General features: G+C 46.3%; 1 protein-coding gene across 2 annotated transcripts in view; it reads right to left on the reverse strand.

Moving 5' to 3' along the window:
* The window catches only part of SLC15A4 (solute carrier family 15 member 4), a 69,143-nt gene that overhangs the window by 52,322 nt on the left and 3,011 nt on the right, over positions 1 to 13,810 (reverse strand). The window lies entirely within an intron of this gene.

The raw sequence follows: 13,810 nt of genomic DNA on the forward strand, positions 1-13,810 counted from the left end.
AAAATTACCCCCTAAGGGGTAGATTTTAAAAGGTGCGCGCAGGAGTAAATTTGTTCACGCAACCTGATGCGAACAAATCTACTCCCGATTTTATAACATGCGCACGCAGGGGGTCGAAGGGGCAGCTTTTCGAGGGTTACCACCCTTTGAAAATCTGTCCCTAAGTTTATTCCATGTTACTGTTGCTATTAATAGCAGTGGCTATTTTCTAAGTCAACTTAATTAATAGCAGGTAATGGACTTTTAATATAACACTTTCTAGCTCCAATAAGATTTTGCAAACAATTTTGGGTTTATATGTAACCTAAATACTGAAGGGAAAATGCCACGAAGATTCTGCCCATTTCTGGCCGCCCCCCCACCACAAAAACAAAACAAAACAGGGTGGCCCATGGAAAAGCAGCCTGAATGCACTGGTATTGGAGGCGGGCTACTTTTCCATGGGCCACCCTAGAGAACACAAAGCAATACACCAATTGCAGAAAAATCGGATAAACCTGAGGTTCGGGGCCTCTGGAGCCTCCTGTGGTTTCACTAAAGATTCCATGGTGTCATCCCCCCCCCCCCCCAAAGAAAGATACTACAAAATAGAAACAGCCATGTCCAATTGTTTAGCATAGAGAAAAACATTCATGTTGCTGTGCCAAGTAGGGGGAAATGGGGTGCGAGGCCTTAGAAGCAAAAATGCAGACACTCCCTGGGCTCCCTTCTTACTCCTGAGTAGTGAGGTCTCTGCATTTGCTCATCTAAATTAGCAGAAACAAAGGTCAGCAAGGTAAATACAAGACCACCCCACCCTGTTCTACACAGGGTCTGTAATTCCAGAATTGACACATCAGCTAACTTCGTTTCTCGTCGATGCAAGTCAAGGTCCCACATTGAGTTCCAGTATGTATTTCACTTGAGAACTGAAGCTTAGGAGAACTCCAACACAAATAGCAGGTGTGTCTGCTGAAGAGCACAAACGTACTCGGTCCTGGCGCCATGACCACAGGGTTTGGAAAGGAGCTCTAGAGCCCGGCCCTCTTGGCTGAATTGGGAGTGTATGTATGGGGGATGTAATCTCTTGTACTTCTGAAGGAAGGAAAATGGCCCAGGACTTGAAAACTCCTGGGAGCCAGATCAGCTAAAATTCGGAAAACCAAAAAAAAAACAAACCAAAACTGAAAAAGCAATAAAGTTGTTTTTTTTTTTTTTTTTGTCCTGGCTCCTTAGTTTTCAAAATATAATTCTGGCCTTATTTATGTAGATCGGTTTTGACTGTGTTGGAAGCCCAAAAAGAACAAGGGAACAAAGCAGAGCCAAAAAAAAAAAAAAACAACCTTAGTGGAGACGAAGGCCATGGCGGAGGGGATGGGATTTTAAAATTCTGCCACCCATCAGTCTTCTCATAGATCTTACAAGGTCAGAAAATCCATAGTTCATCAATATTCTATGCAGAGAAATGTTTTCCTGTCTCCAGGTTTCTTGGTAGGAAGATGAAGCCTCGTGATTTATGATCCCACCACCTCCTTCCTTCCTCCAATCTTCACTGCATGCACCAACATCATTTATAGGTAGGGGCTGCATGAGGACACAGCTTTGGAAGGGAAATGCAGGACGGAGATGGATTTTATCCAAACATTGGTCTACAACTAAAATGCCTGTAGTCAAGCTTTACTAAATCTGGATCACCGAGAATGTTTTCCCGCAATAGAGAAGCTTTATTTATTTCAGATCTCGTATTTTCCCTGATGTTTCTAGATCAACAGGTTAAAAGGAAAAGGATTTCACGTTACAACCTGGAGTTTTACAAACTGGTGCTTGCTTTTGGTTGATTTTCCCCCTGTAAACGTATTGTAAAATTCCAAGGCACAAAATATATATTTTTTGATCCCGCTTGTCCGTTCTCCTTAAGGAAGGACAACATCAAGGGGGCAGCCCTGAAGTCACCTCTCCCCCCAACTACTTAGTTCTTTGGTATATAAAGATATTCATCACAAAATCAGAAGCAAAAATAGACCCCCCCCCCCCCCCAAAATAGCGGGCTGATGTAACATTGGGGGTTTGATATTTACTTTATTGTATTTTTCTCATTTGCATTTTCTATTCCTCATTACTTTATCATATTTGAAAATGATAGCTAAAAATGGATAATTGGCTCTAGTTTGAGATATGCCACTGGGTCAAGTAAGTACAACCTTTGACTTGGGAATTGCGGAGGATAAGGGAAAATCTCAAATTAAACCACAAATAACTCTTACACATCTTGGACTGAATCTCTGAATAAATCTAGGACTGGGTTTGGACAAAACTTGCTTTTGGAGCACAACAATGAATGATGCAATGTGAAGCTTGTTCTGCATCACACATACGCATTGCATTGTATTATTACTAGAAGTCATGGATAATGCAATCGTAACTCAGTTTTGCAATCACTCTGCTAAACAAGCTGCCCTAGATCAGTGCTAGAAATCAGTGTAATGTGTCAGCGATTGATTTTGATTTCTGCCTGAACAGGATCAGAGATGTCTTACTTGTGTGAACCATGCAGATAACGCCTGCTATGTTTGTTGGGAAGTGACTCTTGCATCACTAAAGCTCAGTATAACCACTGTGGTCAAGAAAGCCTTCCACCTGTATTTTGGCTGCAAAACTGGAGATCAGGACAAGAGCTGAGCACCACCCATATGCTGCCACAGTTGTGCAACAAACCTTTGCCAGTGGTTGAACAGGAAAAGGAAATCAGTGTCTTTAGCAGTGTCAACGATTTGGAGAGAGCAGACATTTAATATGAACAATTGTTACTGCTGCATGGTAAGCCCAGAACACACACTCTCCCCCCCCCCCCCCCCCACCCCCCGGCGGAGGACGGCCGGCTCCTAATGTGCAAGATTCATTCTCCTTTGAGTCAGCCGAGGAAGAGGATGAAACTTGTGGTCCTGAATCATCGAGGTCACGAGCCAGATTTTCTGCCATCCTCAGATCCACACCTCATAACACAAAGTGAACAGAATAGCCTTGTCAGGGATTTGGAGCCACCAAAGAGTAAGGCAGAGCTGTTGGACTCCAGACTATAGCAGTGGAATGTCCCATTCCTCATGGAAGGTGGCCTTGTAGCCTGCACCAATGACTATTGCTGGACAGTGATCAGAGATGTCCCATTTAATGGATACAAGAGACAAGCCAAGAAGAGCTGAGTTGCCACTGAATAAGGGCTAAACTATGTACTAGGGATGTGTATTCATTGGTTATTAGTTTCATGTTGCGTGTAAGCTTTTCATTCCACGAGTATGGACACAGGTGCGAAATGAATGGCCAAGGAATGACCATCCATAGTATACATGTAATCGTTTTTGGCCTTTTGTTTCATAGTAACATTTCTATAATTCTTGTGCTGATTTAATTTTTACATGAAGACAGGAGAAATATGGAACCATAAATTCACAAAAAGACAAGTTTACAATTTATGATTAAAACTCTATGCAATACAGACAAAATATACAAAAAAAACCCCAACCCCTTAGTATCATGGAAACAGTAGCCAAGCAGCTAGTTTGTCATATTTGAATTCAGCACATCAACAATAAAATGGCACATACCAGTGTAATTTAAGAGCTACAAAACAATCACATGCAAAATCTTCTAAAATAGATCTAATTAGAATATAAATTTGTTTAAAAACACTTTTCCCCAGACATTTTTGATTACGATGCCCAGCCTACCTCAGTAGCCCAATTAACTTTTATGCTATACTTTTGTATCATCCAGGACAATCTTGTGTCATTCTGTTGTATCTAGGTGTGCTAGCAGTTTGCTTACTTCAAGATATGTTTGAACTGCAAAGTTCTGGGGGGCTTTTTGACACAAGAAGTTCTACTTGTCACAGCTCTGGTGAGAAGCGTACAGATGCCCATGGACAGACACTTGCTGGTCAACATCCTTAAGGGATCCACAAGACAGCATATGTCAACAGGCAGCCTGCTCCACCGTTGTGTTGATAATGCGCCTACTTAGATAATAATCAGCAGACACCGAGCCACAGCCAGGCGTTTTAGCATTCAGGGCATGCAAGCGTACCTGTGCCCCCATCCACACTCGATCACCAGTCCCCTCTCTGCTCCACGTAAGCTCAATAGAGTAGGCCTGGCAGCGTGATGCTCTGTTCACTTTTACATTTCAGTCCTTTTTAGCTGGCCCTATAAGGCTTTGCCCTCTGGGGGGGGGGGGGGAGGGGGGCTGCCCCTCCCTACTCACAACCCTGAACAATGGCACAGCAGAGGCTTTAGTTTAAGTTTCAAAATTCAGGATTTCGGTCAGAGACCAACTCTTTAGCATCCAGAGTGAGTCAAACAACAAAACTGCTGACTGTAGAAAAGTTTCAGATTTCTACTTTAATAGCAAAAGCACTTTTCAGTTAATTGCATTTTACTAGGTTTTTTTTGGGGGGGGGGGGGGGGGTTTGTAATTTTGAATTGAATTTTTGTGCAAGAGACAACACATACATCTTGGTTCTTTTTTTTTTTTTTAATCCTTCTGCGCCGAGTGAAATGTAAGAAACTTTTGGGCAGTGCAGAGAAGACAGCAACTGACAAACTGCTAGGCTTGTGACAGACAAGAAAAGGAATGAAACCAGTACCTAGTGCCTTGTTCAATAAAGATATTTTCCCAACAGGCACAAAAAAAAAAAAAAAAAAAGTCCTTTTAGGCACGTTTCACCAATGTCTGTTATTGGGGGTTCTCTCTCTGAACAGATTTTACTGAAATTTGCTATGTCTGTCTCTTCCTAAGGGGCCAGCACTTCTGCCAAATCAATGCATCAAGGAAGCCCTCTCACCACCCCAATAAATGTGGTGGGGAGAACGGGGCCATCCAAGCAGCGGGCGGAAGCAGACGCTTATGCATTAGTGCAACTGGGTGCCAGTCGGCCAACGCGATGTCCAATGGCTGGAAAACCACAGAAAGAGTTCCACCTCAATCAATCATCAACGTATGGCCTGGTAAGCAAACTAGGACTATGAAAGCACACCTGTTACATGCGTCAAGCATTCATCATCCTAATAGTAAGAGGTACTATACATCCTGCACTGTATAACCTTTATAGTATAACCTGACTCTCATAGCATTGCATATTCTGCTCTGACTAACTAGCATACACACACCTCCTAAATCTTACAACCTGCACCCCACCCCCCCACCTTATATCCTAAACTGTATTAACTGCATTGTCCAACCTGCACGGAGTATTACCTGCACTGTCTATCAACATTGTTTAATCTGCATTAACCCATATCGTCTAATCTGTACTTATCTGCTTTGCTGGTGTTCCAACTGTACCATCTGCGCTATCCACACTGTTTAACCTAAATTGTCTATTCTGTATCAATCTGCTTTGTCCAATCCGTACTGTTTAATCTGCATTGTGCTCTTTCCCTCAGCAACACACACTGAAACCTCAATCCCGTCCGTGTTGGCCTACTCCCACGCTGTCTCCTCCTGCCTACCCCTCTCCCCCTCACCCCCTTCCCTCCTCAACCACAATGACCACACAACACATCCGCCGCATTCACCTCCCCCACAACAGACGCCCCCATTTCCTCCCCCTCCGACCACCCCCCTCTTACAAGTCCCTCCTCCCCATCCTCTCGACCCCCCCTCAACCAATTTCTAGGACTCACTACCCTCTCCATCATTTTGTTCAATGCCCAATCACTCTCTAAAAAAAACCCCCATTCTAAACGACCTCCTCACTGATGCCAACCCTGACGTCTGTGCGATCACGGAAACCTGGCTCAAAGAAACTGACATAGTCCTCTTGAACCAGCTACAGACTCACTCTTATGAATTCTTATCCATTCCAAGACCTAAGAAAAAAGGAGGTGGCATCCTCCTAGCCTTCAAGAAACACCTCAACCTCAAACTTACCCACTCCACCTCACCCACCAAACTAGAAATTGGCCTCTTCAAGTCTCCGTCGTTACAGATCTGTCTTATATACGCTCCTCCGGGCTCCATTGAACGGGATCCCTCCCCCTTAATCGAATTCCTATCCGCCAACATCAACTTTGAAATACCTTCCATCATACTAGGGGATTTCAATCTCCATGTTGATGCCTCCCCCCTTGCCCCCTCTTGTGAGATATTCCTCACGGCACTCCAAGCATTAGGCCTTAGACAAATCGTTGCCTCCCCCACCCATCAAGCTGGACACTCCCTAGACCTTATATTCATCAACCATTGCTTCCTTCCTTCCCACCCCCCCACCTGCTCTCCGGTACCCTGGTCGGACCACTACCTCATAGAAGCTTTACTCACTCTTAACTTCCCCACTACCCACACCTCTACAAACAACACCACCATTACCTTTAGGAAACCCTGCTCAGGAGATGAACTAGCTCTTGCTATCTCCAATGCCTCCACTAACCTTGACTGCTCCAGTCCAGAAACTGCCATCACATCCTGGTTCAGTATAACCCTTGAAATCGCTGACAGTCTATGTCCCATCTCTAGGCGCAAACTACCCCAATCCACAAAAAACCAACAACCATGGTACACGACAGAATTAAGATCCCTAAAAAATACCCTTAGGCAGCGAGAGAGAATCTGGCGTAAAGCCCCCTCACCCCAACTCGCCTCAAGCTACAAAACCGCCCTCCACCATTATAGAATAACCACCCTCAAAACTAAACGAGACTTCTATGCCTCCAAGATCCACCAGTACATGTACAACCCGAAAGCCCTCTTCAATTATGTTGCCAACCTCACTAAGTCCGCCCAGCCTGCTATCCCTGAAAACGAAGCCACCGCCAAGAGTGAAGAAATCGCCCAATATTTCCTCGCAAAAATCGCCAACATCCTCTGCAGATTTCAACACCCATCTCCTTCAACCCCTCCTTCCCCCCCCCGCTTCAACCTTCCCCCTCTACACCCACACCTTCCATGGTACACTCTACACCTTCCCCCCCCGCCTCAACCTTCCCCCTCTACACCCACCCTCCAAACCCTCGACCTGACTTCCTCTAAAGAAGTGGAATCTATCCTTAGAAAACTCAAACCCGCATCTCACCCTTCAGATACCATTCCCACAAAATCCCTCCTCTCCATCCCTAATTCCATCTCCAAACCTATTGCAGACATTATAAACTCCTCCCTCTCTTCAGGCTCTGTCCCAGATGCCCTCAAACAAGCAATCGTTAAGCCCCTCCTAAAAAAACCTACATTAGACCCCAAAGACCCCGCCAACTTCCGCCCTATCTCTAACCTGCCCTTCCTCTCCAAAATTTTGGAAAAGATTGTGAACATCCAACTTACTGAATATCTTGAAGACAATAATATACTGCATCCTGCCCAATACGGCTTCCGTAAGTACCTCAATACCGAAACACTCCTCCTCTCTCTCACGGACCACCTGCTCATAGGCATGGACCAAGGCAATTGTTACCTCCTCGCCCTCCTCGACATCTCAGCTGCCTTTGATACTATCAATCATAACCTCCTCATCAACCGTTTAACCGAAATAGGCATCTCAGGCCTAGCCCTGCTATGGTTCAAATCCTATTTATCTAACAGAAAGTTCTCTGTCAAGATAGGAAACGCCAATTCCACACTCTACCCCCTGTCCCAAGGTGTCCCCCAAGGCTCCTCCCTCTCTCCTCTACCCTTTTCAATATTTATCTCACACCCCTATGCCAACTCCTCACAGACCTTGGCCTCAAATTCTACCTCTATGCTGACGATGTGCAAATCATCATTCCCATCCACAACTCTCTCTCAGATGCCCTTGCATTCTGGAACACATGTCTTGCCAACATAAACGATTTCCTCACCAACATCCACCTCGCCCTAAACTCCGCTAAAACAGAACTGCTCCTTATCTCTCCCCACTTCCCTCCCAAACCCCTGATCGCTAACGACCCAGCTTTCAACACCATCACGTCCCAACCCACTGTAAGAGACCTTGGGGTAATTCTTGATCAACAATTCAATCTAAAAAAACAGATCAACTCCATCCTCAAAGAAGGTTTCTTCAAGCTCAGTATTCTGAAGAAACTCAGACCCCTCCTCCACTATCATGATTTCCGTACTGTCGTCCAAGCTACCCTTTCCTCAAAGCTTGACTACTGTAATGCCCTCCTCCTCGGCCTACCCTCCTCCACTACCAAACCCTTACAAATGTTCCAAAATGCAATCGCCAGGGTCATCACCAACTCTCGGAAAGCTGATCACATCACCCCCATACTCAAAGAACTCCACTGGCTCCCTATTGCATCCCGTATTCTCTTCAAAATTTTAACTATAGTACACAAATCCATCCACTCTCACAATTCTAACTGGCTTGATGAACCCTTTCGTCCTATATGCTCTGTACGACCCATTCGATCAGTCAACATAGGCACCCTCTCCATCCCCCCTTTGAAAAAAGCCCACCTCTCCACCACTAGAGACCGCGCCCTATCCATTGCAGGCCCCAAACAATGGAACGCCCTCCCCACCACGCTCAGGCTTGAGCCATGTTATTCCAAGTTCAGAAAAAAACTTAAAACGTGGCTCTTCCGTCAAGCCTACCCTGATTAATCCCTACCTCCCCCCCCCCACCCTCCAGTTCTTACCTTCTGATCTTACTTGTATATAGACTCCAGTTAGTAACCTGCTTAAGCCTTTATATATAAGCCTTTATTTATAGACCTGTATATATATATATATACCTGTAAATAGCCTGTTACAGTTGTTTGATTGCTTTAATTTCTTTGCCCTCTGCTCTATGTATATTCCTCCCTGTTTCCCCTCCCCGTTGATTGTAATTTCAGCCTTTCAGTTACAATGTGAACCGGTATGATGTATGCTTACTAATGCCGGTATATAAATGTTTCAAATAAATAAATAAATCTCTCCAGCTCCTTTAAAAATAAGGCCTTGTGAGTAGTGTTTCTGCCAGTGTTCGAGGAATGACAAAACACAATTGCATCCTAGCATTCAGATACAGCTTTATTCCTAATCCACTATTCGAACAGTTGCAGACAGCAGCTCACGAAAGCTTTCAGTCTCTTTTCTGCAATGAGTATGGTTAAAAAAAAAAAAAGTTATAAAACACTGGAAAAAAAACAAACCCCCAACAGAAAGAGTAATAACCTAGGCAGCCTTGGTTCAATCTCCGATGCATTTCTTAGGGGGAAACTGCCAGCTCTGCCAGCTCTGCCCCTCTTCCCATGCAAACCCCTTTCCCAAAAATCACTCGCCAGTTTTGAAAAGGCCTCCAAAAGGCCCAACCACACAAATTATGGTTCACTTCGGTCCAGCTGTTTAGGGATTAAAAGAGGTGCGCCAAGACATATCTGACAATCTGATAAGGCTCTATTCCTGGAACTGTTGACTAATAAAACCACCACCACATACACGACTCTAGATAAGCCACAAACTGAATGCTCAGACAGTTCTGAATAGTTCCATTGACGTTCTCCTAATTCACACATGCCAGCATCTTCACATGGTCTGGTACACAGAATAAGCATAACCAGGATTGCAACAGATTCCCACAAGCAATTCCTCACAATACACCAATACAGCAGAATACAGGCGCAGACTGATTTTTCCCCTAAAACACTGCTTTATATGTCCACAGAAGGCACAGCAATAGCTTTCAGATCCAAATCAAATATCCACTAAGCTGCCCCTAATATCATTAGCGAGATAAAATTATATTGCAGGTCGTCTCTCCCCAGAGAGCTGGTCATTTATGCATCTCAGAAAGGTTGCAGAATGACCGCTCCCTCTCAGCTTCATAGCCCAATAGACGACAGCACTCAGAGATCAAATGGCCCGTTCAGTCTGCCCAATAATCCCTGTCCACACCGCCAAGGATGTATCCTAGCTGCCAGTTACTCCTTATCCGTGTCAGTTTTTGTCATCTACCTACTGGTTCTCTACCCACCCTGGGAAGACTAGCAGATAAATTCCCATTCCTAATTCACCAACCAGAGCCCTCCTACCTTACCAGGAAGGTTTCAAAATTAAAAAAAAAATGTTTTAAAAAAGTGAAGCTGTTCAAATATCTGGATGCTTAAGTTCCCCCCGGCCTTAGGGGACAGTATCCTGCTACCAAAAACCTGCTACCACCAAATAATTTCTTTGGCATTTGAGCCTGTTGGTTCCAACCTGATTACCCTGTAACCTACAGTATTGCCAAATTGTGCTTCTTTCATATGCCACTCATTTTCTCCTCATCTTGCTCATCAGTACCTGGTCTCAAAAACGGCTAGTTTTGCTTCCTTAAGCAAGAATATATTGGGTATGATTTTAATCTCTTAAATTTACCAATAATGCCCACATATATACACACACACACACACACACACACACACACACAATGTGAGGTGAGCTTGGAAATTCTAATCACTGTGGCACCTAAGACAAATGGTACTTTTTCCTGCATCTTTCAACCACACTGTCCTCAACTCCGATAGCATTTCTTCGTGCTCGACCTTCTGTTTCTCCAGAATATAGAACAGTCACTTGGCACAGGCACTTCTACTAGCAATTCTGGTCTTGTGTGTTCTGCCATCAAGCCTTTGATCCTATTGGTATGGGAATGCCTCATGTGGTCACAACGTCTCCGTTCGGTGAAGGCAATTTCAAATCATTTCAACCTTTGGAAAAGTGTATCAAGTCTAATCAGAAGGAGGTGCAAACTTCAAGGTGCTTTTCCCAGAGAACTGCTACCAGAGGAGATGCAAATGCTTCCAATGAAATCTGAAGCCAAATACATATATATGATTCACTTAAAGCAATAGGAAACTAAGAACCCAGTCCAGTTTGACCTTCTATTAGAAGCATCATCAGGGATACTATTGTTTTGCTTCATCTTTTTGTTTCTCTTTCATTGTTCAGCAGAACAAATGGAAGTTAATGGGGAACCTGCTGAGAAGTAAAACTCTGGCAAACATCCATTTTACACATTAATTTTACTCCTTTGACTCAAAGTGCATGTGAATACTACTACTATATATGCATTGGCAAATTCATCAGGTATTTAAAGTGTGCATACATAAATATATGAAATATTTTGAGTTTGGAGGGGTGGGGGGTCATTTTTCTGTATAACACTGCAAAGGAAATCAGGCTGGGAGGGAAGAGGAATATAAAAAGTCACAGTCCAACATTGCTCTATGCTTCAATGGAAAGAGGAAATGTGGAAAAAAAGGATTTGCATTCACAAAAAAGCAGGAGGGGGGGTAGCTTGCTTGTTGCGGCGGTTACTACTCCAAACCAAATAAGTCTGATACTTCACTTTCAATGCATATCCAGCATAGCTCTCTGCTTCAATGGCAGGGGGGGAGGGGGGGGGGAAGAGGAAAAAGAGGATTTATATTCAGGCAACAACCAACAAGGACTGAATTACATACAGATCGATACTCTAAGGCCGCAGTAGAAAACAGTGCGGCAGTGTCAGGCGCACCCTCGTTCCCCGCACGCACAGTTCTCTTCACCTACCGCTCGATACTCTCTTCAAATTGCATGCAAATGCATGCCACGGCTGCGAAGCCTTAGGCAAGCGTTAGGCCCGCGCAACCCATTTTACTGTATAGAGCGCCTATACAGTATCATGGGTTCGCGGGCCTAATGCTTCACGGCCGCGCTGGTATCTGTCATTTCAAATGTCATTTCAAATGACATTTGAAATGACAGGTACCAGGAAGTGTACAGTTATGTTCCCCGATGCTCAACAAACTTTCCCCCAGCCCCCGCTTACCTGCCCTGGCCCCGTCCGGTCTCCGGTGCAGCCCCAGTCCTGTCCCCTCCTCCCGAAGCAAAAAAAAAAAAAAAAAACGAAAAAGTAGCAAGGCTTGGGCCTGCTACGGTAGTCCCTTCTCCTCTCCTCCCGATTTCAGCGCTCAAGGCGGCCGGGTGGGCGTGCATTCATCCAGGCAGAGGGAGCCGGCGGCGAAAGCAGCCTCCGGCTCCCTCTGCCTGGATGAATGCATGGCCCCTGCCGGCAGTGAATGAATGCCTGTGCGATTTCAGCGCTCAAGGCAGTCACATGCCGTGACGTCAAGCGTCGTGACATCACGCCTTGAGCGCCGAAATCGCACAGGCATTCATTCACTGCCGGCAGGGGCCGTGCATTCATTCACTGCCGGCGGGGGCCATGCATTCATCCAGGTAGAGGGAGCCGGAGGCCGCTTTCGCCGCTGGCTCCCTCTGCCTGGATGAATGCACGCCCACCCAGCCGCCTTGAGCGCCGAAATCGCACGGGCATTCATTCCCTGCCGGCGGGAGCCTTGCATTCATCCAGGCAGAGGGAGCCGGAGGCCGCTTTCGCCGCCGGCTCCCTCTGCCTGGATGAATGCACGCCCACCCGGCCGCCTTGAGCGCCGAAATCGGGAGGAGAGGAGAAGGGACTACCGTAGCAGGCCCGAGCCTTGCTACTTTTTCGGTTTTTGTTTTGCTTCGGGAGGAGGGGACAGGACTGGGGCTCCACCGGAGACCGGACGGGGCCTTGAGCGCCGAAATCGCACGGGCATTCATTCACTGCCGGCGGGGGCCGTGCATTCATCCAGGCAGAGGGAGCCGGAGGCCGCTTTCGCTGCCTGCTCCCTCTGCCTGGATGAATGCACGCCCACCCGGCCGCGGCCTGGATCGAACACGCGCCCACCGCCCGCCAGCTCCCACCGCCGCCTGGATCCAACACGCGCCCACCCGCTCGCCGGCTCCCGCCACTGCCTGGATGAACGGGCGCCCATCCGCCCGCCGGCTCCCGCCGCCGCCTCGATGACCGCACGCCTGGGGGATTTGGAAAGTGACAGGTATTTATACATATATATAAACAACTTACGCTGCAATGTTTTTTACACTTTACAGTTTTACCCCCATTTTTTACACTTTATTCCCATTTTAATTTTCGAACACCACACTAACACCAAGTAGAGGGTAGGCGGTAAACTAACAGGTTAAGAAAATAGCGGGTTACAAAGGAGATAATCTGAGAGCGCGTCACAGTATCGGAGGGGAATAGCTAATTCCTTCATTATACAGCTAATTTGTTCATTTACATATCATATACATGCTGCGTGCGGAAAGGGTTATGCGTCTGTTTTAAGAAGTGCTAAGGACGCGTGAAACTGGAGACTGTATCGCTGGATCGCCTTACACGTCCGAATTGTGCGCTCCCAGCACGTTACAGACGGGAAATCTTCAACCGCACGTTACAGTATCGACCTGATAGTCTGGGTAAACAAATAAGTATGGGTGTAGTTTGCTTGTTATGGCGGTTACTAGGGATGTGAATCGTGTCCTCGATCGTCTTAACGATCGATTTCGGCTGGGAGGGGGAGGGAATCGTATTGTTGCCGTTTGGGGGGGTAAAATATCGTGAAAAATCGTTAAAAATCGAAAAATCGAAAAACCGGCACATTAAAACCCCCTAAAACCCACCCCCGACCCTTTAAATTAAATCCCCCACCCTCCCGAACCCCCCCCCAAATAACTTAAATAACCTGCGGGTCCAGCGGCGGTCCGGAACGGCAGCGGTCCGGAACGGGCTCCTGCTCCTGAATCTTGTCGTCTTCAGCCGGCGCCATTTTCCAAAATGGCGCCGAAAAATGGCGGTGGCCATAGACGAAAAAGATTGGACGGCAGGAGGTCCTTCCGGACCCCCGCTGGACTTTTGGCAAGTCTCGTGGGGGTCAGGAGGCCCCCCACAAGCTGGCCAAAAGTTCCTGGAGGTCCAGCGGGGGTCAGGGAGCGATTTCCCGCCGCGAATCGTTTTCGTACGGAAAATGGCGCCGGCAGGAGATCGACTGCAGGAGGTCATTCAGCGAGGGTTCCGGCGCCTCGC

Source organism: Rhinatrema bivittatum, chromosome 11 (assembly GCF_901001135.1).
Source record: "Rhinatrema bivittatum chromosome 11, aRhiBiv1.1, whole genome shotgun sequence".
NCBI classification, from domain to species: Eukaryota; Metazoa; Chordata; class Amphibia; order Gymnophiona; family Rhinatrematidae; genus Rhinatrema; species Rhinatrema bivittatum.